Raw genomic sequence first — 26009 nt, 5'->3', positions numbered from 1 at the left:
CTAAGCCACCTCAAATAATTTTGGAAACCGCTGTGCTACGTGAGCAACGTGGCTCCTTCCAAGCAGAACGTCCTGTGACTCTACATCCAGACACATCGGGGCTGCCTCGCAGGGACATGCTCCGGAGAGGAGGGAGCTCTGACCTCGCCCTCCCAGGGTTGGGCATCGTGCCTTGGACACCAAGTACACACATCTGATAATGAAACCCTGGCATGTGTGTCCCAGAACTCCACGTCACCGAGAGAAACAAGCGACAGAGATTTCTTTTTTAAGAAACACACTCTTGGCCTCTTTTCTTTTTTTTTTTTTTTGAGGGGAGTTGGTGTGACTCTCTTTGTAAATGTTGAAACACTATAGAAAATAAGGGTAAATGAAATCATAGGAAATATAAGTGTCTAGAACACCATGTTAATAAGAACTAATTTGAACACTGCTGTGTCCTTTCTATTCGTTTGCAGAATGCATGAAGGGGCCCCTCTACTTACATACAGGTTAAGCCGGGGCCAGCCATCCAGTCCACACTGACCAACAGATATTTCTTTACATCAGCACCTACTGTGCCCACTTCGCTGACCATCTATGTAGGAGCCATGAGAACCTCCCTAGGGGCAGAGAAGGGTCATCACTTTCTGCGATGCTCCGAATACTGAAATGGGCTTGGAAACTATCCGTATCTTCACTAGCAACGAAGATGTAATTACTTAAAAACAAAACTGGGAGAGATCGACTTCTTTCAGTATGATGCATTAGAGTCTATACAGGGCTCTCACACTGAAAATAACTGAAGTCCAGTTAAAATATTGAACTAAAAATTAAAAAAATAAGCACACCTATATGATAAATTTCTAAGTCAATTACAAGTGTTCTAAGGCTTTTGTGTATTTTGAGAATGAAGGATTTAAAACATTTATTTTCGACCTTAGGTATTCATGGTAAAATTTCAGCAGTATCCACTAAGAGAAGAGAAGTTGAATGTGTGGCCTCCCGATTGTAAAAGGAGAAAGAGGAACAAGACTACAGACAACCACGCACTTGAAAAAAAAGTTTTAAAAGGCAAGGAAGAAAATAGTATAAAAGAAGCAAGAAAGAAAACAGTATAAAAATAATTTAGGAGGAAAAAATCCAACTCTATTAAATAGTATAAGAAAAAAATTGATTAAACTCCATAGTGAAAAGAAAGAAATGATAAAATTGAATTTTAAAAACAGAGATGCATACAAAACCATAAGAAACTGGAAAGATCAGAAGTCAAAGGATGGAGAAAGGTGATCCAGGAAAATGCAACCAGAAGAAAGTTGTCAGATAAAAGAGGATTAAAAGCAAAAATCGTAACTAGGGTAAAAGGCAACTACATAACAATAAAAGATCCGATTCATTATGTGGCTATAATAATCCTAAATTTGTATATAGCAAATAGCCTCAAAATATAGAATGCAAAAATGATACGGTTTCTGAAAAAAAATGAAAAATCTGAAAAAAATGACATCACAGTGGGGAACTTCACTATATAGTTTAATTCAGCAAACAAAAAAAAAATGGGGAAAAATACAGAAGATATGGGAAGTGCTACCAACAATCTAAGTTTAATGGACCTAGGTGACTCTCATAATCGGCAACCTGAAAATCCACAACCTTCTCAAAAATACATACAGCATTTACAAAAGCTGACATTACACAAGGACAGAAAGAGTGAATCGGCACATTTCTGACAACTGGTATCGTACGGATCAATGCAGTTAAGCCAGACACCAATAATGGAAAGATTCTCCGTGCTGGAAAACTGTAGAAGACTAATCAAGAAACTCATGGGTTTGGAAGAAAACATAGAACTTTAAAAACATATCTAAACAATGCTGAGAATATTATGTAACAAAACCTATGAGATGCCATTAAAGCAGTGCTGAGAGAGAAATTCATAAACTTATATGCTTATGTTTTAAAAAGAAGTCTAAAAATTACTGAGCTGTCTCTGGCTTAAGAAGTTAGAAAAGCAACAGCAGAATAAACACAAAGCAAGCAGAAGGAAAGTCCTATTAACAGATAAAAACAAAAATAAATATAACACAAAATAAAGTTAAAATAAAGAGTCAAAAGTATTTTTCTTTGAAAATAATAATAAAACATACACTATCTGGCAGGTTGGTCAAGGAAGAAAAAAGAGATATGGTCCAAGTAAACTATATTTTGTAATGAAACATAGGAGGGATTTAAAGCTAGACAAATAATTTTATGATAATTTTAACTTGAAAAAGAGGGAACTATGATTATACTCCTAGAAAAATATAATTTAAGAAAACTGAAAAAAATCAGTTAAAAAAGAAATCGGAGTTCAAATAATTTTATAAACCTAGAAAAATTAGTTCTTGTTTTTAGCTGAGTACTACCAAAATTTCAAGAGCAGATAATTCAAATCATACACAAATCTTGCAAGAAATAGGAAAAAGAAGAAAAATAGGGCAGAAAAATCCTCTGAATCAGACAAAAGCAGTTAAAGGAAAAATATAGGCTAACCTCACTCATGAGTAAAGAAACAAAAATTTAAAAGAAAGTAAGAGCAAATAGAATACAGATGTGCATCAGACATGTATTTAGGGGAAAAAAAATTAAGTTGAACAGGCTAGATTTATCCTAGGAGTTGAACAGAGTCTACCATTAGACTAAGTCATATGTGTACTCTAACATAGTAAGAGGAAAATGGTAGAAATCATATGGCTGTCCTAACAGATGCAGAGCAGCCTTTGATAAAACTCAACATGCACTTAGAATAAAAAAGGAAAACAAAATTCTGCAAAACAGAAACATAAGGGAACATCCTTAAGCAATAAAAGGTAACTGGAAAAAAGTGACAGCAAACATCATTCTTAACTAAATTAGAACATTCCTTATAAAGATCAGGAACAATGAAGAGCTATCCTCTATTGTTTCAATTCATTATTGTACTGGAGGTCCTAACTCAAACAGGAAACACAGGAAAAAGAAAATGTGAGAACTGAAAAGGAATAAGCAATACTTTAATTACTGACAAATGACTTTTTACATATAGGAGGATCTATAGACAAAATATTAGAAACACTAAAGCGACTGGATGCAAGATTAATCTTTAAATGTCAATGACGCTTTCATCCTCCAGCAAAGATGCCATCTCCAAAGGCATCCCAAAACTAAGGTGGCTAGGAGCAAACCTATGTTATCTGTACCTAGGAGGACACAGAAAATGAGTAACATCTATCTACAGAAGAGTATAAACTTTCCCCAAAAACATTTGGGGAAAGATAAATCTATGGTTGGTGATACAATGTTCATGGATAGGCAAACTCAATATCAAAAAAAGTCAATTCTTTTAAAGTGAGCTACAGATTGAATGCAGTCCAAGTAAATGCCACACAAGTCTTGTTATTTTGATTATTGCTGTTGCTGTTGCTGTTTTATAAACTAACTCTAAAACTTCTATAGAAGGGCAAAAGCCCAAGTAGAGCCAAACATCACCCCATAAGAGGGAAACGGTGAAGGGACCAGATACGAAGACCGCAGAGAGCTGCAGAAATTCAGAGCAGGCTGTGTGACACAGAAGTGGACAAATAAACCAAGGCACAAATACAGAAGACACAGACACAAACCCATGCACCCAGGAAACAGCACATTACAAGTGTGTTATCTCAGATCAATGGGAAAAAAGGATTATTCAATAAATGGTACCAAGTGAATGATTATGCCTTGTGGATAAAAATAATACTGGATTCCCTCTCACACACAAAAATTAATTCCAAATAATTTAAAAGCTGATAAAAAGAAAGTAAGGGAGTAACTTATAACCTTGGGATACAGAAAAGTATCTACAGAAAGACTCTAACTATAAATAAGCAAGGCTGATACACTAAATACATTGAAATCAAGACCTTCTATTCATCAAAAGTCACCTTGTGAAAATACATGGCACACACTAGAAGGTAATGTTTTTAGTGCATGGAAACCAACAATATGAGTCTTCAGAATATAAAGAGAATGTTTTCAGATCAATGGAGAAAAAATATGCAATCCACTGGAAAACTGGACCAAGGAGATACACACCCCTTTCACAGCAGGTGAAACAGATGGCAATTAAATATGTGGAAAGAAGCTCAAGACCGCTGGTACACTAAATTCGCTTTATTATTCATTTGACAAAAATTAAAAAGCCCAGTAACACCAAGCGTTGGGATAAGACCGGTGTGAATCTCAAAGGAAGCTGTTATGCACCACTGACGACAATGTGGGTTGATGTAATCACTATGGACACTGTCTTCTAAAGCTGGTCATGGATCAGCCTTTCGTTGGGCCTCAACGCTCCTCCTAGGTACACAACCAAGAGGAAAAAACGCATATGTGCAGCAGAGATAGGCACCCACGGGCAGGAGGAAGCAGGAATCGCCGGGGGTTAACCTTATCAGATACTATGTAAGTGAGATGAATAATGCTAGCTACCCAGAACAAGCTGCTTAAACCTTAGACACAAGACACTGAGTGCACAAGTCTACCCCCCACATGACGCCATTTTTAACGAGTAATATGATATATACTTTAGGGACACAGGCTACCAAGAATAGCAAGGGAAGATTAAATGATCGTGCGGAGGAAGGGCAGTCAGATGAGGGAGAACCTCCACGTCCTCCCAGAGGAATGTCACAGTGTTGATGACATTTCTGTTGAAGAGATAGGTTCATGGACATCCATTCATTATGTCTCATAAAAAGGTTCCTACCTAATACATTTCTCCAAGAGCTCTGCTAAGTATGGTATTACGGCATAAATCTGGCTCAGATTTAAAATGGGTATCTTTTCATGTGTGCTAAATTTTCTAGATGACTAAACTAATAAAAAAAATTAAAAGTTAATAGTGGTTTTCTCTGGAGAGGACAAAGAGAGAAAGCATTTAAATTTGTATTTAAGAAAATAAATTCTCTGTAGTTACAGTTTAACAATTTTACTATATGTACATGCATATTTGAAAAAAATTAAGGAACCAGGTTAATGGGTAAAGTTTAGGAACTCCAATTTGGAGGTGAAGAGTAGCAACAGCTCCTCAGTGGATCCAGAAAGCCCACTGTTGATTCACCGTTAATGAATTTAAAGACAACATGGATGTTCTGGCTGAGGTGGAGCTCAGATCTCTGAATGGAAGTCCTGGACGATGTCCATGCCCTCCCCACACTGCCATCTCACTGGCCAGAGAGGCAGCTATGGGCTCAAGAAGTCCAGATTCAACTCCAATAGCTGCTCTTGAGGTCTATGGATTTTATGATCCTTTTAATAAAGAGGACCACCTTTGTGTCCTGTTCCATAAAAGAATAAGAACCTTCCTCAGACCATGTACTTATGATTTCTCCTCTACTCTGTTGGAAGCTTTCTGATTCTCTACAATAAAAGAAAAAAAAAAAAAAAGGAAGAAAAAGGACTATGAAATGCTTTCCCCTGAAATCTCTTCAAAGAGTATGAAATACGATTTATTCCCCAGCTTGGAACAATTTATAAACAAAACATCCTGTTAATCCTCACATTTAGTTCACTCACTCACACTGTGGAGAAACCGCAGTAAGCTCTCCATTATGATTTTTCAAAACCCCATACTGCATTTGATCTTCTTTCTGAGCGGCGTTGCTGGTAAGATGACACCGTCTGGTACTCACTTGAACCTGAACTGGGCAAAGGGGATCCAGAATAAAATGACAAAGTACCTTGTGGTCATCTTGCGTGGCTAACACTTCCAGGGCTAGATGTCCCTGGCCCCCCGGCCTCTCCTCTCCCAACACCAACCCCGCCCATTAATGGACTTCACAGTGATGCTTCTGAACTCTGCAAATAACGCATCGTATTCCAACTTGCGCAGCCCCTCCCAGAGCTGCGCAGTTACTACTGGCACTCGAGGCGTCTTCAGAAGCCCATAAAGTACAGGTCAACCTCGCTTTATTAAAGGGGGTTATTGTCTTCCAAAACGCCAACATGCAGAGATGGCCACCCCATCCCGCTGCCGCCACCTCCTTGCCCACGGGATCCTGTAGTTGTCTTGCAAACCTAAATAACGTTCATCCTGAACCAAGACTTCCGAATCCTCCCTGTTCTCCTGGTGCCAAGAGTTCATCTAAAACCTTCTTTATCAGCAGGAAGGTCAAGTGAGATCCGGAAGCTGGGCGTCCTGGGTTTGTTGCCCTCCATCAATTACCAGTTGCATCATCATAAACAAGACACTTTCAAGGCTTAGTTTTCTCGACTGGACGATGGGACGAACAGCAGCTGTAATGCCGGGAGAGCTGAGTCAGCTGGCACAGCCGCAGTGCGCTCGGAGGTTCACGTGCGGGCTCCAAGGCGACAGACCCAGGGCGGCTGGCGGCAGCCCCGCTAGTTACTTCGTCTCCCCCTAGACCTTTGCACAGTGGCTTCAGGAGCCCGAGAGTAAGTCAGACTCCTCCAAGGCTGTGGCTTCACTCTCCACGCTGTCATGGAAAACATCCCTTAGCCAGATCCTCCAAATTCCCACAGCCTCCCTGGTAATCAGGATGTCTCTCCTCAGAGAACAAAACGCTGAGCCCGCCTCGCAGCTGTGAGCAGCGTGCTTCCCGTCACCCTCCTGTATCTTCTGTGGTTCCAAGGTTTGGCCACACGCACGCCCACATCCCCCTCCCTGCGCCTTCCCTCGGGTCCCAGGAGAGCTGCAGGTGGTCAATCATTTGCATCTGGTTCTCAGCCAGTAACTCACGGCTGGGCATTGTTTACACATCATGAGAAACTTCCCCATCCTTCAGGCGCATCTGCTCCTCGCGAAGGACTTCCGGAGAGGTTGGAAGCACCGCTGTGGCTCCTGTTCTACAGTGAAGGAATCCGGGCCCTGCGAAGTCAGTGCCTTTCCCAGGGCAGGAAGTGGTAAGGCTGGGCCAGACCTGCCTTCTCACTCCCCGTGTCTCTCCCTTCCCACTACACCACAGAGCCTTGAATTTGTTCTCTGTGGTCCAAAGCAGAGAACTTTCAGGTTTTTTATGTCTGGGCTACAGCCAAAAATAACTTTTTAAAAGTACGTAGGCCTTTTAGCACGCTCCTCAGTTGCCATTAAAAATTATGGAAGAATTTTAAATAGTTGCAGAAGATGTAACTTCTGACATACTGGAAATTCTGCCTTTTTAAAATAAAGCAACAGTAGTTGAAAAAAAGCAATGTCTGACATATCACTCATTTTTTAAAAACATGCATGAATAGTGGAAGCAATCCTGAGAAAGAAGAACAAAGCTGAACACGTCCTGATCTCAAACTATATGACGAAGCTACAGTAATCAGAGCAGTGTGATATTGGCATGAAAAGACACACAGATCAATGGAACATAATAAAAATCCCAGAAATAAACCCTTAAGTACATGATCAACTAATTTTAATCTTAAAAAAAAAACTCATAAAAACAGAGAGTAGAACAGTGTTTGCCAGGGCAGGAGTGTGGGAGAAATAGAAGCCGGTAAGAGTGCAAACTTTCATTTATAAAATGAAGATCTCAGGGTCTAAAGTATAACATGCTGATTGTAATTGATAACGCTGTACTGTATACATTTGCTAGGACAGTGGAACTTATGTGTTCTCACCCAAAAAAGGGTAAATATATGAGGTGATGGATACAGTAATTATATGATAATTAACTAGACTGTAGAAATCCTTCCATAATGTGTATCAAATTATTGCAATGCATGTTTTAAATATATTATAATTTTATTTGTCAATTATACTGCAATAAAACTAAAAAAAGAATAAAGAAGGATTAACAGAACTAATTAGTAGATCTCGAAGCAAAAAAAATTTTGGTTTGGATTTTTTTCCCCTGGAGTCCGGGTATCCACAGGTCAACATCACTTAGAGTCATAACAAGATGTAGTTCAAGGTCAGTTACGTTCCAATTTCTCACTTTTATAGACGTAATAACTTTACTGCCTGTTGACTTAAGTGGACAGATGAGAACAGACGGTGTTTTACGAAAATGAAACTCAGCACTTTGCACCTCTTCACATATGCGCCGAAGTCACACTGTCACAAAATAAAAGCTAGTTTCAGTGATGAGGCGGTAATTTAATCAGTTGGTCTTCCAACAAAAGAAAAGCTCTGGAAACCACCTGATCTGCAGCAGAATGAGTCACCAGGACCGGACACTCAAGGCCCTGTTCTGAGAAGCACATCACACGACCGACTGGGGCTCTGAAACCGCCCAGTTGGGCTTGTTGCTTCTTCCCTTAGAGGCACCTTTTTCAACCAAGACGACTCTCAGAAAGAATCTGAGAAAGGATATATTCATTCAATGCACCGGCCAATAGAAAATACCTTAACACACGATTTTGACATAACTATGTTTCGACTACATGCTTGTCCACATTATTTGCATATTTTGCTTCTTCCAATAACTTACGAGATGAAGACAGTCTTTCTTGTCAAACCAGTGAGCCAACCAGAACTCCCTTTTATCAGAAAAGTTCTTACCTTATTTTTAATTTCAAGTAAGTGTATTGGTAGACAGATCCATAGTCACTTGATAAACACTGAGAAATACATTATGAAACACACTCACAACGTCAGTTACTAAAATAAGGAAAGTCAGGATTAAAATGAGATTGAAGCAAGTCAGTTCTGTCATCCAGCTGAAAATAAACCATAATGACCCGATACCACTGGTCTCCTCATTGATATTTAATGAAGCAATGTAAATGTAGCCAAAATCCTATGTATGGCAGGAGGCATCTTTCTTGGTCAATGTGTTGCTTGTGTTTGTGAAGCTCTGTTGTTAGGCCCTGGGGAATAACCACAGAAGCACCGTATTTTCTAAACGGCAGGGGAATTCCATTAATTTTGTGAAGTCACATGATCAAACTTTTCGACTCTTTTCTCTGCTTTCAATGTTTTCTTTGTATTGGAAGCACCACAGGGCCCAGTGAATCTGTCCAGACCATTTTTCTTTTTTAACATCCTATCACTACCCTTCACAAATCCTAACAGTTCCCCACGGGCCACAGGACACAGTCTCACTCCGAATCTGCAGGGTCCAGTGGGAGCGGCCCGAGCACTCTTAACCAGCTTTCTCTCCACTCAGCGGTCTCGGCCGTGAGGGGTCCTGGTACTCAGCACCCATTTCTCACAGCCTCAGTTCTGCTCTGTCCTAAGCTCATTTTGGGAGCTGGAGTTCCACCTCTTCTGCTTGTTAACAACAGTCAAAGAAAAACACCAAAGCAGAAGCCCGCCCTGTGTCTCCTCTTCCATCCCTCTTGGACCAAGAACGTGACCTTCCACATAACTGATGCTCATTAAGTGCCTGCTGCTTGGCCCTTCTGGAGAAACCCACACTGTCCGCAGGAGCAGGTCCCTGTTTTCCTGGACCAGCGGTCCCACTGCCGCCAGAACTCGGGATGTGGGAACACCAAGAACACTTATGGAGGCTGACCCAGGAAACAGACTGGCTGGACAGCGTGGCCCAGAGGACAGCGAGCTCTCTAAACAAACAAAAACAAGAACAAAAAATAAAATGAAACAAAGAAACTGCAACTGAGATAAATGTGGGAAGTTGTTATGATTTAGCAGAACTTTCTGCCATAGCCTCTCAGAGCAGCATCTTTACGTGTTTCTGCTTTTAAAAATATTGCTCGTGTAACCACCTCAGCCGCCCCGAAACCACAAGAACTAAAGCAGGGTATTGATATCTGCGATTCTAGTTAGTGTTTTAAATGACCTTTGCCTTAAAGCCTCACTACCCCGGAGCAGGGCTGCACCGAGCCCGGCCAGCCAGCTGCAGCTCCCCGGGCCGGCCCTGCCCTGCGCTGAATGCAGGCCAAGGCTCCGTTACAGTTTCTTAACAGAAGATTTCTTTTCTTACCGATGACATTCTCCACTTAAAAAAAAAAAAAAAGAAAGAAAAGAAAACTGTCTTTCAGATTTAGCTACTTCAATCACAGAAACGTGAATCAGGGCTGGTTTGCATTCTATGAAGGCTGCTTCGCTTTATAAATCCTAAACATTTAAAAATATCTTTGCTTGCTCCGGAATGTCATTTTCTGGTATTTTGGCTTCTTCAACATGAATCTTTTGTGCCTGTGAAGCCATTTCAGTTCTTGGAATTTGCTGGAGACAGATTCCCAAACAGACCGTCCTGAGAGGTGGCTGTGGGCAGATTCCGGGAGGAATGCACCATTCCCTGGCCTTGCCCTGCATTTTTCCAGGTGCTTTAATGTCTCCCTCAGACCTGAGGAAACTCGATATACCTCTGGACCAGGAAATGTACTGCAGAGAAAGATGCAAAAACTTTAAAATGTTTAAAAAACAAACAAACAAAAAAAAACCACAGCGTCCAAGGCATTTGGAGAAGAGGAGGGGCAGTTTCAAATCTCAGTTGTCACATTTCCTCTTTCCTACTGCACGGATGGGACGGCCACAGACTTCCCTCTGCCTCAGCAAAGAAAGGTGTCAGTAAGATACCAGCGACAAATTCCCAGCATCACCGGAGGCGCACGTTGGTAATATTGGTATAGGGCTGGGGGTTCAAAAAGATTTCTCAAGTAGGTCCTTTCAAAATGCAGGCAGTGAAAAGGCAAGGGGGTGGGGGGTGATGAGGACCTGAGACTCAGGGGCAGGAACACTGGATTTAGGTTCCAAAAACGCCCAAACCTCCAGGTCCGCGCACATGTCAGCCCACCGCCTCCATCTCTCCAGCCACTTCCTCCAGTGTCCCCAGCCAGACAGCACCGGCCCTCCTCCTGCACCTCCAGTCAAACCCATCCATCGCCCAGCCCGACCTCCTCCTCCCGCAAGCGTCCTCTCCGCACGTCACGGTGCTCATCTTCAGATGTGACCCGAGTCATCCCTCCCCTGCAGACGCTGTCACTCAGGCTCCCCTCTATTCAGCCAAACTGGAATTCCATTCTGGAGCTAATGTGTGTGGGCCTTCAGCTCCCCAGCTGAGCTCTCTAGGAAAACACACAGTCTCACCGATGGGGGCTTTCAGTCTGTGGCCAAGAGCTTCAGCTGGACTCTTACTGCTACCAGGTGATCTGGCCCCTCTGCGCCCCCCTCTCTAGGGGACTCCTCACTCCTTGTGTCTCCAAACTGACAAGCCCTCCAGCTGCTGATGGAACAGGGAGGAGCAAATCTGACTCCACACTGTGTCTGCTTCTTTTCCTTTAACCTTTGTGCTCTGCTATAAGGTAACCACTAAAGGGATGTGGCCCATCTCCGGGAACCCTGCCTCCCAGGGAATGAGCGCTAAGATAAAACACCTTTGCTGAGCTCCCAGGGAACAGCCTGCCCAGGCCCGGCTGTGAGCGGCTGCAGGCAGGAAGCCTTTGACACCTGCCCTCGGGAGGCTGACCGGAGCAGGAAGCGTTTGACTTCACTCCCTCCCCTTTGGGTATAAAAGAAGCCTGAATTCCAGCTCAGGCAAGATGGCTCTTTGGGACACTAGTCCACCACCTCCTCGGTCTGCTGGCTTTCCAAATACAATCACCACTCCTTGTTCCAACAACTCATCTCTCGATTTACTGGCCTGCCGTGTGGCAAAAAGGACAAGCTTGGACTTGGTAACAGTGACTTTATTTCCTACTTCACAACGGAAACATAAGCAATCAGAAGAAAACTATTTTGAGCACCACCACCCAGGCGCCCATGCATCTGTCGCAAGTCTGTTCCCATCAGTAACTACGTTTGCTCTTCCCAAAGCAAACAACCCCACTTGTACACAAGCACACCTCTCTCACCCACTCACAAAACGGTTCCAGCCACCCTCTGTCCAATATTATCAATTTTTTACTCTCTGCTGAATCATTCCCATGGCATATAAATAATGCTAATGCTTCCAACTACAAACTAATTCTCCTGGCCTGAATCACCCACCAGACACCACCCATATTTCTGCTCCCCTTTGCAGCAAAGCTTCTCAAAACAAATGTCAACAATCTGTCTCAGATCCACTCCCCCCACCGGAATCCCTCCAAACCCACTCCCACTGGGCTTGGTTGCCATAGCCGCTGGACCCACCTGATATTTTGCCGTTTTTACCAAAGCCACCAGTGACCTGCATGGTGCTGATCCAAGAGTCGGTTCTCAGTCCTCACCTCACCTGCGCATCCCCACGCTGGACACAGCCCATCACTCCCTCCTTCTCAAGTGATTTCATGTGGCTCCCAAGATGTGCACCCCTGGTCCTCCCCTACTCCCCCAGGGGTTGCCTTGAACTCTGTCACTGGCTTTTCCTCTTCCCTTGCTCCCCACACGGGAGGGACGTCCCAGGGCCCGATCCTGAACACTATTCTCTCCCTAAGGCTCTCATCTGACCTTATTCCTTTAAATACCCATCATGAGCCAAAGATCTCATCATATCTTCAGCTCAGATTACCATCTTCAACTACAGATCTGGGTATGCCTGCCCACTCAGCATCTCCGTGTGGGTGTCTTATAATCTCTAACTCAGTCTGTGCAAAACTGAACTTCTCACCTCTTTTTGCACCAAACCCTCTCTGCCTACAGACTTCTCCATCGCAGGTGCTCACAATTCCCTCTAGGTACACATGCTAAAGTCCTTGCCTTCTAGGATGGACCTTCCCTTCTTCTCAAGTCCCACAGCCATTCTGCCAGGACACCTTCAGGGCTCTATCTCCAAAATATGCCCAGAATGGGAGCTCGCTTCACGACTTCCGCTGCCACCAGAGGAGCAAGACACCACGATCGCTTGTCGGAATTACTGACAACTCTGAGTGCTCTCCCGGTCCACACCCCCCATCCTCCACGAGCTGCGTTCTATCCACATCCATGCCAGAATAAGCCTATTACCATGGACCTTGTCCCTCCTCTGCTTAAAACCCTGCACTGATTTCCCACCATAAAACCTGGAATTCTACCCAAAGGTCCACAAAGCCAAGTGCATGGTCAGGTTTCTGTTACCTCCCGACCACACCTCCCCGCTACCCTGCACCCATGGTGTTCTTCCAAGATTCTGGGAAGCACAGACCCAACTCTGGGCCTTCGGACCCACTTTCCCTTCTGACTACAGTTCTCTTGTCCCAGACGCTAAACGCCCAATCCCCTTAGTGCCTTAAACCCATGTCCGGATGTCAGCTTTTTACTGAGATCTCCCGAGCACTGGATTTCAAACTCCACCCGTCTACACTCAGTTGCTTTGTATTTTCTCCGCAACACTTACGCCTGGGAATCAAACATACCATTTCCCTGTGGCGTGTATGCAGTCTGACTCTCGGTGCCGGTCCTTAACCTACCCACTCACGTCCCTGCTAACCCAGAGTCACCACGAGAGCAGAAGCCTGCGTCTGCCGTGCTCACCCCGCGTCCCGAGTCAGAACAGCGCCTGGCACAGTGCAGGTGCCCCATCCACGTGTTCTGGATGAATTCATGAATCCCAGGCCTTATGGACGTCACTGTGACCTTCCAAGCCCATTTCCTGGTTTATAAGCTGAGGCCAGCAGCATCAACCCCACACGGTTGCCATGGTCAGGAAATGAGGACCTGTGTGGAAATCTTTGTAAAATATTTCACAATTTTTGTAAAGTTATTAATAGTAAAATAATTACTATAAGTGCTTAACCTAATGTGTTGAGGACCATCCTTAAAATTCTTTCAGAGGAGGCGAACTAGGTAACTGCGTGCATGGTGTGGCTTAAGAGATACAGAGGATCCCGTCCAAGAGGGTCTACGGTCTTTCCCAGCAACGGCTTGGGATTCCACTAAGACCTAAATGAGGGTTTTCGAGCCTTTGTTTTCCAAACTCAACATTACCTCCAAGAAGTCCTGGCGGGAGGAGAGGAATGGTCTTCTGGTCAAGTCCCGGGGTCCTGGTGGGCGTCCGTGCTCTCAGCTGGCTCCCCCGCTCATGGCCGGCTGCCCGTCGGGAGAAGTGCGGTCTCTGGCCCTGGGGTCCCTCCAGACCTGGGGGTGGGAAGTGTACCAGGTTCAGCGGGGTGCCGGGCACCTGGGAAACAGAGAGGGTCACAGGAGCTCAGAGAGCAGGTCTTGGGGGAGGGCGGCTGAGACCGTCATGCGGACTTAGCACCCCAAGCCTGCGTCCTCCGCGTCTCCAAGCCAGGAGGGAAAGCTGCTGATATAACCGCTAGAAATCTTATCACATCAGCGTTTGGAAAGCATCCCAGTTCACTGAGATTTATGGAATAAATAACCAAATTCCACCAAGAAGGTCACAGATAAACCCACCAACACAGACAAAGGGTCCCTGGGTCTCCCTTTCTGTCCTCCTCCTCTTCCAACCACAGCTGTTCACGTTTGCCCCAATGGGACTCCTACAGGGAGAGGTTTAGGTCCAGGAAAAGCTTAAAAATAAGGCGAGATCACATTAACTGTAATCCCCAGGGCAAGCACTAAGAAGATAACTGAAAAACGTATAAAATGATGAATAACAACAGAATTAAAATGGTACGCTCGTAAAAGAAAACAAAACAGAAGAATAAAGGATCACAAAAGACACAACACCCACGGGGGGAAAAAATAGCAAACTGGCAGACATACATTCTACCTGATCAGTAATTACACTGAAAGGTCTAAACACTCCAGTCAAAAGGCAGAAATCGGTACAATGGACAAAAAAAATGTATGTTGTTAGAAGAAAACCACTTCAGAAAAGCATCAAAAAGAATTAAATGCTTATAAATAAATTTAAAAGGATATGCAAGACTTGTTGTACGTTGAAGACTACCAAAACCTCATTACAAGAAATCAAAAACAATAAAGAGAAAGATATCCTGTGCTCATGGACTGGAGGACAGTATTGTTAAAAGGCAGCAATGCTCCCCTAATCGACCTGCAGACTCAATGCAATCTGCATTAAAATCCTCACTTTCTTTTTTGCAGAAATTGACAAGCTGATCCTAAAACTCGTATAGAAAGCCAAGACAACTCATACAGCCAAAAGAACCCTGACAAAGAAAAGCAAAATTGGAGAATTCATACTTCCTACTGTCAAAAAAAACATTTAAAAAGCTATGCCTTCAAATTAGTGTAATATGGACACAAGCACAGACACATATAGAGCAACGGTTTAGACTTGACAGCCCAGAAATTAACCCAGATGTTTATGGTTAATTGATTCTTTTTCCCAAGAGTGCCAGAGTGTAAATGACAGCCTTTTCAACAAACGGTACCAACATTCAAAAAATGAGTCTCTACACAGACCTTCCACCTTTCACAAAAATTAACTCGAAAATGAGTTATAGACCTAAATACCAGAGCGAAAATTATAAACCTCTTGGCAGGAAACAAAGCAGTAAGTCCTTGTGACCTTAGATTAGGTACTAGTTTCTTGGACGTCTTGTCCAAAGCACAAACAACAAAAGAAAAAAAAAGACAAATTGGGACTTCATCAAAATTTTAAAATTTTGTGTGTTATCATACACCACCAACAAAGTAAAACCAAACCAAAGAAGGGTATAAAATATATACAAATCACATATTTGATAAGGACTTTGTATCCAGATTATATACAGAACACCTTCAAATCAACAATAAAAAGACAACCCAAATTTTTTAAGTGGGAAAATGATTTCAATAGACATTTCTCTAAAACAGTTATCCCAGTGTACAATAATCACATTCAAAAATGCTCAGCAGGATGATTCAATTAGGGAAAGGCAAATCAAACCGTGACGAGGCACCACGCCCCCCACACCAGGAACACTAGAGTCCAAGACAGAGGATTAGACGTGCAGGTGCGGTGTGGAGGACGCTGAGCCTCACCATCACTGCTGGGACCCAGAGTGGTGCAGCGGCTCTGGGAGACGGCGTGGCAGCTCCTCCCAGCGTTGAACCTGGAGTCACAGACGACCCAGCGATTCCACACCCAGGCACACACCCAAGAGGATGGGAAATAAATGTCCACGCAGAAACCTGCGTGTGACCGTGCACGCGGCGTGTGATTCCAAAGTGCCGAAAAGCAGAAGCAACCCTAATGCCCATCCACCGGCGACTGTGAAAACAAGACACGGTGGGTTTGGAACAAAGCACTGAGGCATGAGACGGTAAGGATGGACCACGGACACATCAGGCCAAGCAAAGCAGGTCAGACGCGGAAGGCCACACACTGCAGGAAAGTGTGTGTACGGAATGTCCACAACAGGCAACCCCACACACAGGCAGAAACAGGTCCGCGGGCTCCAGGGGTTCGGGAAGGAACTGAACACATTCTGGAACTAGGTGGTGGTGACGCTCGAACGTGACGACATCCTGAAAACCGCGGGATCGTATATTTCAACATGGTGAATGTTATACTGTGTGAATTCTATCTCAGTGATATTATTATCAAAACATACACACATCCACGGGAGAAAATGTAAAGGCATAGTAACGCCAGAATTTCCCAAGCTCCCTCTGCTCAGGCGCAGCATTTACTCATCAGAAATGCAATGCCAACCTCTGAACCTGGCTTATTTTTAAGTATCTCTGGTCAGGAAGCGAAGAACAAAATCAATCCTGTCCTTCCAGTCACTTCAAAGTGGGGCATCTGAGAGCCGCAGATGTTTCCATCCGAGCAGACGTGAGACACATCCCAACGGAAAACTGCGTGCATCCCCTGGGTGGCTAGCCTCTCCTCGTGCGCCTTTACTAAAATGACAAGCTTTGCCTGCAGGCGGCCTGAGCAAGTGAGTTCTTCTCCTGCAAAGCTCAGGACCAGCTCCTGAAGTCCACGGCCTTGCACGTGGAGGCTGAGAGCTCCGAGCGACCTCGCCCCTGGCCCGGCCCCTGCCCGGAGCAGCCCTCTCCCCCTGCGGAAAGCGCCTCCTCCGTCCCGAAGCGTCAAGGTACCCACTCCAGAAAATGTGATCCTGGGTTTTGCACATCTTTTCTCTGCCTTTGCTTGGCAATACATTCTAATCCTTTAAACAAAAGATAATACCACACGGTCTATTTTAATGTATGTTTTGGCCATTTTCCCCAGGTCTGAAGAGCCAGTGAATAGAATTATAATCTGTAGCGAGAAAGAAAAGCTCTCCACGAGCTGGTGCGCTGACAGTAGGAGACCTTTTTAGCCGCATTATTAAAAGGTTTACAAGGAAAGGCTGCAGGCTAAGCCCCTCTGCGCAGAGCTGTGCTGCGAGCCTGTGCGTTCGCAGGCTGCCGGCAGCTTGCAAAGCCCCCCGGCCCACCTTCCAGAGCCCTGCCCAGGGGGCCGCCGTGCACTGGCTTTGCCTGGGCACCACCAACAGGCGTGAGTGAAAGCATTAAAGTTCTTCCCTCGCACGTTTACTACAAGCGGTGGCCACCTCCAGCCAGGGCTCCGACCTCCGGGTGCTCAGCTCCGCCCTCCCTGGGGCCCTGCTCACAGAGCTGCAGAGTGTGAGCGGTCAGTCCCCACCCCACCTCCCCACGAGCCCTGCTAGTTTTAGTGCCTGACGCTGCAGAGAACAAGGGGTGCACGCAGTGGGTTTTAGCAGAAACACCTATAGTCAATATTCATCCATTATTACCTTTTTTTTTTTTTTTTTTTTGCATCCTTACCATCTGCTGAGATGCTGGGTAGGAATGAATGGATCTGACATGATCCTGCTCTCAGGGAGACCAGACTGGGTAGCAGTCTTTATGCCCACACACTACTCTCTGAGTTATTAAACATAAAAAAAAAAAAAAAAAACCCACCACTGTTTGCCACCTGAAGCAAATATATGATGCACTACAGCCTAGGACCAGTCTTCTTGTTGCCCAAGCTTAAGCTCTTCTGGAACCCCAATTTCATTCTAATATAATTTAATCAATCCACCCGGTTAAATGAACAGGGCTGCAACATCAGATTGTGAACAAAGGACTCAACTGTTTGGAAACCCTGAGAGCCAAACTGGTGCAAAAATCTGCATTAAAGAAATTATTTTACTCATTTGCTTCTTTCACCAATTATACGTACTTCAATATATAAATGGATCTGATAAGTGAGTTATATGTAAGATTATTCCTTGTTAAATTAGTTCACCAAGCAAAGAACAGCTGGGATCACTAAAATAACAAGGTTTATGAGAAAAAACTGGAGTTAGGGATAATCACTCAAAACCCTTAGGGCTTTGTAAAACACACACACACACATACTATAGATATATACACACACACACACACACACACACACACACACACACACACGTATGTATACTTAGACACATACAGCAGGACTGCGGAGCCTGCTGAGAGAGCACTGTGGTCAGAACCAGGGCCAAGCACTCCCCCAGCCCCACAGAGCAGCTCGGGTGCAGGTGCACAACAACAGCAGGAAACTGGACTCAGCCAAAGCCGTGTTTTGTCCGGTGATTAGGAGAGTGGGAGAAAGGGCTGCATTTCAGAAAAAAAAGGACTGAGGACATAAAGGTGGCAGGGAGCACTGTAAAGGAAGTAGGGCTGGCGATCCCGTGGGGATGAAGTATTTCTAAAGACCAGGAGCAAAAGGATTAGGAGCAATGAGGAAGGATGGTGATCAGAGTGGGTACTGGATGTCGGATGTCAGCATAACTGGGTATCGTTCTGGGAACGGGTAGATGACAGAATGCTGCATAGCGTTCTTTGTAAAAGTGAAAACTGGAAAGTGATTTAAATGCCCATCAAGAGGGACACATTGAGTAAATAAGACTTGTCCTCCATACAAGTAAAGGACCTGGACCTATAATTACTGGTATGAAGAGATGTCTAAGATATAACAGCAAATACAAAGGCATAAAATAAGACACTGTATATATCCAATTTGTGAACATACATTTAAGTTATACACACACACACACAATTTTTCTATAAGAATGTAGGAAAGAAAAAACCGGTAAATCTTCCTTATGTACTTAAAGAAATCTCACTCTTCATTTTAGTCCTAATTGAACATTTATTTTTTACTTTCTGCATTTATAACTCTAAGTTTTTAGAACTAAAGATTTTGATGTCGTATATTATCCATAAGATACTAAACATTGAGAGAAAGTAATCATTTTTCTTTGGCCTCACAAAAGGATCTCGTAAGTGGAACATACTGCAGACTCTGAATTACAGTCCCTCCAAAATGTCCCATTGCTTTGCGTTCCAGGCTCCTTGAAGCAAATCCTTAGAGCAGCCTGACTTGGGCACAAGGATTAGAATTAGTGGAGGCTCTTGCTTCTTCCTCTCTCTCCATAATGAATGGGGATTGAGACTCAGCTAATGAGCACAGACTCCAGCTCGCAGAGAGAGATCCTCCCACTTACCTGCAATTCCATACACACGAGGACACAAAAGAGGTCCGAGGGCAATCCTTCTACCTCTTCCCAAGCTTCCGATTTCCAAATCAAGAACTGTCTTTTGGTTGCTGCTGACCTTGCAAGTTCAAGAATTCAAATTCAGAAATTCTAATTCAAGAATCCGTGTGGCTCTCTGTGCGTTTCAGCATTTGCAGCCACAGTAAGTGGAGGTTTTCGTGTGTGTGGCTGTTTGACTCTGCTATGAATAGAGGTCTTGTCCGGCTTCTATAAAGCCATCTCTGTCTACGGGCATTGTACACTAACAGTCCTACACACTGGGGGCCAGAGGGACCCACAGTCATCCCATTAGAGTTGTCCTGAAGCTAGTGATTTCACATTTGTCTTCTCTGGGGGAAAATAAAACACGTTCTTTAGTAATGGAGATATCTGTCAAATTATAGCTATGGAACAGATTCATTGGCTCATTAACTATCAATTAATTAAATGAGTTTCCTTTTCAATTCTCTTGTTGTGATAAAAGGCATTTGGCTAATACCATCATCCTTCTTGAGTCTAAGAAATGACTCATAAAAATGAAGCTAATTCTTAGGCTTAAACTTGCTCACAAAGAGCTGATTGATTTGCCCAACTGGATACTGAACTAGGCACAAATTAAGCCGCTTGTTATAGCAGAGGCATTACCGCAGGGGAAAAAAAATAGTTTATTTAGAAAGATGAGATAAAACACACCTCAACTTGAGAGAACTTAGAAATTAATTCCTTTGACTATGTAGCTTTGAAAAGGAATAAGGTAGATTTTTATGTGCTGATAAGGACAAAGCTCCAAATTAAGTAGGAAAAAAGAGCAGTATGCAGCATTTTCCAAAAAAGGAGATGAGGGGACTGGTGTGAAAGTATATGTAAGAAACTGACAGCAGATGCCTCTGGTTCAGGAGACGAACAGCCTGGGGCAGAGGGAAGAAGTGCTTTGTAATGTAAAAGTTTTTGCACTGCTAGGCTTTTGAATTTTTAACGTACTATATGTATTTTTTATTGAGGTGAAATTCACATAATACAAAATTACCCATTTTAAAGTTAACAATTGAGTGCATTGAGTGCATTCACCATGCTGCGCAGGCAGAAATCTATGAAGTTGCAAGGCATTCCCATCGCCCCCAAATAAAACCATCCCCCACCAAGCAGCTGATCTCTACTCCCATCCACTCTGTCCCTGGCAGCCAGAAATCTGCTTCTTGTCCCTGTGGTTTCACCTATTCTAGATATTTCATATAAATGAAATCATACAATCGGTGACCTTTTGTGTCTGGGTTCTTTCTTTTGTACTTCACTTTTAAAAATAGAATTTAAATAAAATATTTCCTGGAAAAATTCCATGCAAGTCATTCATTACATTTTTCAAAATTCTTTGAATGTCTAATATCTGTAAATCAATTATATCAAATCTCATAAATGACAGAAAGATGAAATTTGCCAAGAAAAGATTATCCAGCTAATGATGTTCTGCTTCATAAGGCAAAACCTTATCAGTCTATTGAAGGAAAGTTTGAACATCCACCTTATGCAGAATATCCTGAAAAGTGTCACAAGTAATTGAGACGAAAGAGAAGGTTATTAGGCTCAAAGCTGGTAGGGAACACAGGCTTCGTTCACTTACAGGTTAGAAAGTCAAGGCCCAGACCCACAGAATCGCCCTGCTTCACACTGCAGGCACCTTTGTCTCCATTGGTGCCCTCTTCAGGACCATGGCAGACGCCTTCACGGGGTTTGTCATCAAACAAAGGAGGGTGAGACAGAACAGCACACACTTGAGGGTGGAGACCTGAGGTCTCAGCTCTGACACACAAAGAGCCATCACTCCCATCCTCACAGGGAAGGGCTGCACAAACCCACCCTCAGCAACTTCTTGGCCCCAGTAGAAAACTGACGGCACAGGGCAAACCAAGCCCCTGAAACCTGGGGAGGTGAGGTCAGACAGTCGCAGCCGAGATCTGCTCACCAGAAGGAGAATCCACTGGGGCCTTAACCAACAGGGTCACCTGTGTGGTCACTATCATCAACTGCTGGAGGCTCAGTATGAACCGGCCTGACTGAGAAAGAAACTCTGAGGGGCCATCGTCTTGAGGGGGGTGCACACTCTGGTGGATCTGACCTCCAGGAACCCCACCAGGTTCTCACAGTGAAGGGCCAAGAACATGCATTCCAGGCTCTGGCCAGGGTGGCGGAAGAGGGAAGAGGAACCAATCGAAATGGGCCAGGACGGTCTGCACAACAGCGGCCCGTCCTGCAGGCCTCACCCAACCTGACAAAGGTCAAGGACCCCACTCCAGTCCCTCTCACCTCCCCGTCTCACACAAGGAGGATGAAAATCGCTACGGAACTCTCATGAAGGCCAGAGCCCAGGTACACCAGCCTGCTTAAAGACTGAGGTTTAATCTTGAGAGTACAGAACGGTCCCCTGCCCCTCAACTCACAGCCTCGTTAGAGGGCCCCAGTGCGGTCACGGAGACTTACAGCTGAGGGGGCAGCAGGAATCAGACACTCTCTAAGGGGGAGCTCCTAGGAAAGTTCTTAGGAAACTCCAAAGACAACAGGGGAAGCAAAAAGTCACGAGAGGAATTTGAAGCCTCTGGCACCTACAGCTTCAGCACACATTAAACACAGCTCGGCTCCTACCAACAGCAACATAAAACCTTACCCGAAAGGCCTTTTACCTCAGTTCCTGCTAACAAGTACATCACGCTCAGCTATGAAGGCAAGAGAATTCACAATCTGAAGAGACAGAACAAACATCAAAACCAGACTCAGACATGACCAGACACTGGGATGATCACACAGGGAACTAAACTAGCTATGGTTAATACATTAAAGGTTCTTTGAGGAGAAGGAGAAAAATTGCAAGAGCCAATGGGTTATATAAGCAGAAAGATGGAATTTTTAACAAAGAATCAAAGGAAACCCTAGAAAACAAAACCATCGTGAAGAATGAAGACTGCGTCGGTCAGGCTCATCAACAGAGCAAACACAGCCAGGGGAAAAGCCAGTGAGCCTGAAGATGGGGCAACAGAAAGTTCTCATACTAAAGTGCAAACAGAAAAAACAGAATAAAATTTTAAAAAACTCAGAACAGAACATCCAAGAACTGTAGGACACTTTCAAAATGTATGACATAAGCATAATTAGAATACCAGAGGGAGGAAAAAAGAGAGAACAGAGCAGAAAAATATTTGAAGCAAGAATGGCCGAGAATTTTCCCAAATCACTTACAAAACCATATATTCAGGAAGCTCAGAGAACATCAAGTAGGACAAATACCAAAATATGTACTCCTAGGTATATCATATTCGAAGGTAAAAATCAAAGGCCAAATAAAAATCTCAAAAGAAACCAGAAAGAAAAGAGAAAAAACACTGTACCTGTAGAGAAGCAAGAATAAGAAATTAGATCTAACTTTCTTCAGAAACCAAACAAGCAAGAAGAGAGTGGAGTGAAATATTTAAAGTGTCAAAATTAAAATACCACCAAACTAAAATTCTATTTCCAGGAAAACTGTCCTTCAAAAGTGAAGGAAAAATAAACACCTTCTCAGATAAGCAAAAATTGAAGGAGTCTGTTACCAGTTGTCCCACCTCAAAAGCAATGCAAAGTTCTTCAGAGAGAAAAAAAAATTATGTAAGTCAGAATCTCAAATCAACATAAACACAAGAAAAGAGATTGAGAAGGAATCAATGAAGGCAAGATATAGTATTTCATTTTTCTTTTAATTGATCTAAAAGAAAATATTTAAAGCCAGAACAGTGACGATATATTGGGTGACTACAGAATATGGACAAGGGAAGTGAGTAACAGCAGAGTCACAAGGGAAGAGAGGGGAGAATCAGGAATACTTTGCTAGGCAGTTTTACTACATATCAACTGGTATAGCGTTATTTGAAAGTGGATTTAGTTTAGTAAAATATATACATATATATTGCAAATTCTGGAGCAACCACTGAAAGATGTTAAAAACTATACATGATATGCTAATAGAGGAGATAAAATAGAATTATACAAAATACTCAAAACCAGAAAAATCAGAAAAGGAGGAAGGGAAAAAAAAAGAACAGATGAATAGAAAACAATTTCAAATATGGTAAATATTAATCCAACTATATTAATAATCATTTTAAATGTACCTCATCTAAATACACCAGTCAAAAATTAGAGATTTTCCAAGTGGATAAAAAAGCGAGATTCAACTGTATACTTTCTAAATAAACCCACTTCAAATAAAAAGATTCAAGTTAAAAACAAAGGGATGGAGAAAGATATTACTTGTTAATGCTAATAAAAAGAAAGCTAGAGTAGCTATGTTAATTTCAAACAAAACAGACTTCAGACCAAGGAAAATTATCAGGGATAAAGAGGAACACTATGCAGTCATAAAGGGGTCAATTCTCCGAGAAATTGGTTCGTGTGTGCACCTGACAACATAGTGTCAATATACAGAAGCAAAACCTGACAGACCTGTAAGGAGAAATAGACAAACCCCCTGTTATACTGCAGTTAGAGGTTTCACCACTCCCTTCAGCAACAGGCAGACTCAGCAAGTACACAGTTGACCTGAAGAGCACTGAACAATCAATCTGATTTGCTTGACGCATACAATATTCCATCCAACAACAGCTGAATACACACTCCTCTAGTTCACACGGAACACCCTAGGCCATAAAACACACTTGAACACATTGACAAAAACAAAAGGAATCGTATGAAGTATGCTCTCCCATCGCAATGGAATTAAACTGGAAGTCAGTAACAGCAAGACAGCTGGAAAATCCCCAACTATCTGGAGATTCAACAGCACATTTATAAATAACACATGGGCCAAAGAAGAAGTCTCAAGATGAAAATTAAAATATAACTTATCAAGATGAGCAGAATGTGGCAAATACAGTGCTTACAGGGAAATTTATAGCATTAATATATAATATAGCAAATATTCCAGAAGAAGTGAGGCTGCAGGGAAGGGGGCCGGGCACAGCCATTAAAGGAAGGACGCCGCAGTGAGCACCAAGACGGCAGGAGATCCAACTCCCAGTGGACCTTGAGCTTCACTACGCATTCATTGTCACACAACGGCTGCTAAGTGGCACACCCACCGGTGCCATGACAGTTTCAAGACTGACCATAAAAGGTCAAAAAGTGGGTAATGGCCCAATTCCAAAGGCCCAAAAAGTGGGAATCCCCGCCCCTTCCCCACAGTAGTTGGGATAGTCCTCCCATTTGTTAGCATATGAAGTTACCGAGCCCATGAACGCTAGCAACCCCACACCTTGTGGCCAATCTCACTTTCCTAGATGACCCCACGCTCTGAGGCCACCACCTCTAGCCTCTTGAGATGGCCCGGATTCTGCCTGTGGCATGTGTATCTCCTAGGCCTCTCGGTCGCGCTCTCTGTCCTTCGGAGACACCTGCACTCTGTCTGTGGGGTGCATCTCTCTAAGCAAACCCACCTTCACTCAACTATGGCTCACTCTTGAATTCTTTCCTGCGCACAGCCAAGGACCCTCACCTGGCGGGGCGCATCCCAGGGACTCACCCAAGACCTGACCCAAGTCCCAAGACACGACCATTCTGTATCAGAAGGTCTAAAATCAATCATCCAAGCTTTCTCTTTAGAAAACCAGAGTAAGAAGAGCAACTTGGCCTAAAACAAGCAGGAGAAAAGACACAATAAACACTGGGGCAGAAGTCAATGAACTCATAAACGGAAAAGCAACAGAGAAAAACAAAAACTCAAGAGCTGATTCTTAAAAGACCAATGAGGCTGACAAACACCCAGTTGTGTTAGGTAGGAAGGTAAGTGTGGGCACCGGCAGACAGGGGGCGGAGAGGGAGGATGGCCCGGAAAATGACGTTCTGCCCCACCTCCAGCAAAAAGAAACTTCACTTCTTCTAAATGGGTCCCAGCAAGAAATCGGTTAAAACCCAACAGCCACAACTGACTTCACCAAACGGAACGCAACTCAATGTTCATTATATTTTAATTAAGTGAGGTTTAGCCCATTCCCCTTGGGTTTCTGTGTGTTCACCATGGGGGAGGACACGCACAAAGGGGCCGAACACGACTAAGCACTCCAGGGGCAAGAGCCGTCAATCAAAAGACCATCTCTAAGCGAGGGTCTCAGAGAAAGGGGAGAGTCAGAAAACGCCCCTTCTCCCCCCTTGGGTCAGCCCGCCTCCCGTTCTTGAAGGCGTATTTTTCCTTTTCTAAGAGTCTTTTAAGACCTTTCGCTACACAACGCACCATCTCCCAACTGTGAACATCCTTCAGGTATGACACGAACTGCGGTCTTCTCCTTTTCAGGGGGTAACAGGCTAAAATTGTGAAGGTTAAGATGAGCACATAAAACTGTGAACAAAAAAGACTGCAAACCGTGTCAGTAAACAAAGAATGCTGAAGCCATCAAGTCATCAGTGGCTGCCGCCACCCCCCAGTGAAGACAAGCCTGCAGCCCATCGCCTGCAGCCCGTCCTCTGCAGCCACTCACAGTGGTGCCCTCTGAGGGAACTCTGAATACGAAAGGACAGGACACTGGCCCTAGATATAGCTAGGTGCTTGTCAAAGGAATGAATTCAGTGAGCCTATATGTTTGCTTCCTCCCACACATAGAAAAGCACTAAATTCTTTTAACTTGAGATGCCTGGTTTTCTTTAGTTAACAAGTAATCTTTTAGTGTTCCAACTCCTTGGTCTTTGTTGCAAAGCTCCTCTATATCCCAGCCCGTCCCCTACCTCTTCGGAGCAGTCCTTCAGAGCCATCTGAGAGG

The 26009-nt window shown here is 43.7% G+C and overlaps 1 protein-coding gene across 3 annotated transcripts in view; it reads right to left on the bottom strand.

The window, feature by feature from the left end:
- Positions 1-26009, bottom strand: part of RNF144A (ring finger protein 144A) — a 108875-nt gene that overhangs the window by 69755 nt on the left and 13111 nt on the right. Inside the window, exon 2 of one of the 3 annotated variants that reach the window (XM_074341617.1) lies at positions 13772-13921. The exons of 1 other annotated variant lie outside the window; for it this stretch is intronic. The gene's annotated coding sequence lies outside the window, so the exon portion shown is untranslated. Of the gene's footprint in view, positions 1-13771; positions 13965-26009 lie in introns of all 3 variants that reach the window. One more of the 3 variants, XM_074341616.1, reaches the window with a different exon arrangement.

Source organism: Camelus bactrianus, chromosome 15, assembly GCF_048773025.1.
Source record: "Camelus bactrianus isolate YW-2024 breed Bactrian camel chromosome 15, ASM4877302v1, whole genome shotgun sequence".
In the NCBI taxonomy this organism is placed as follows: domain Eukaryota; kingdom Metazoa; phylum Chordata; class Mammalia; order Artiodactyla; family Camelidae; genus Camelus; species Camelus bactrianus.
This window is presented reverse-complemented; position numbering and strand designations above follow the sequence as displayed.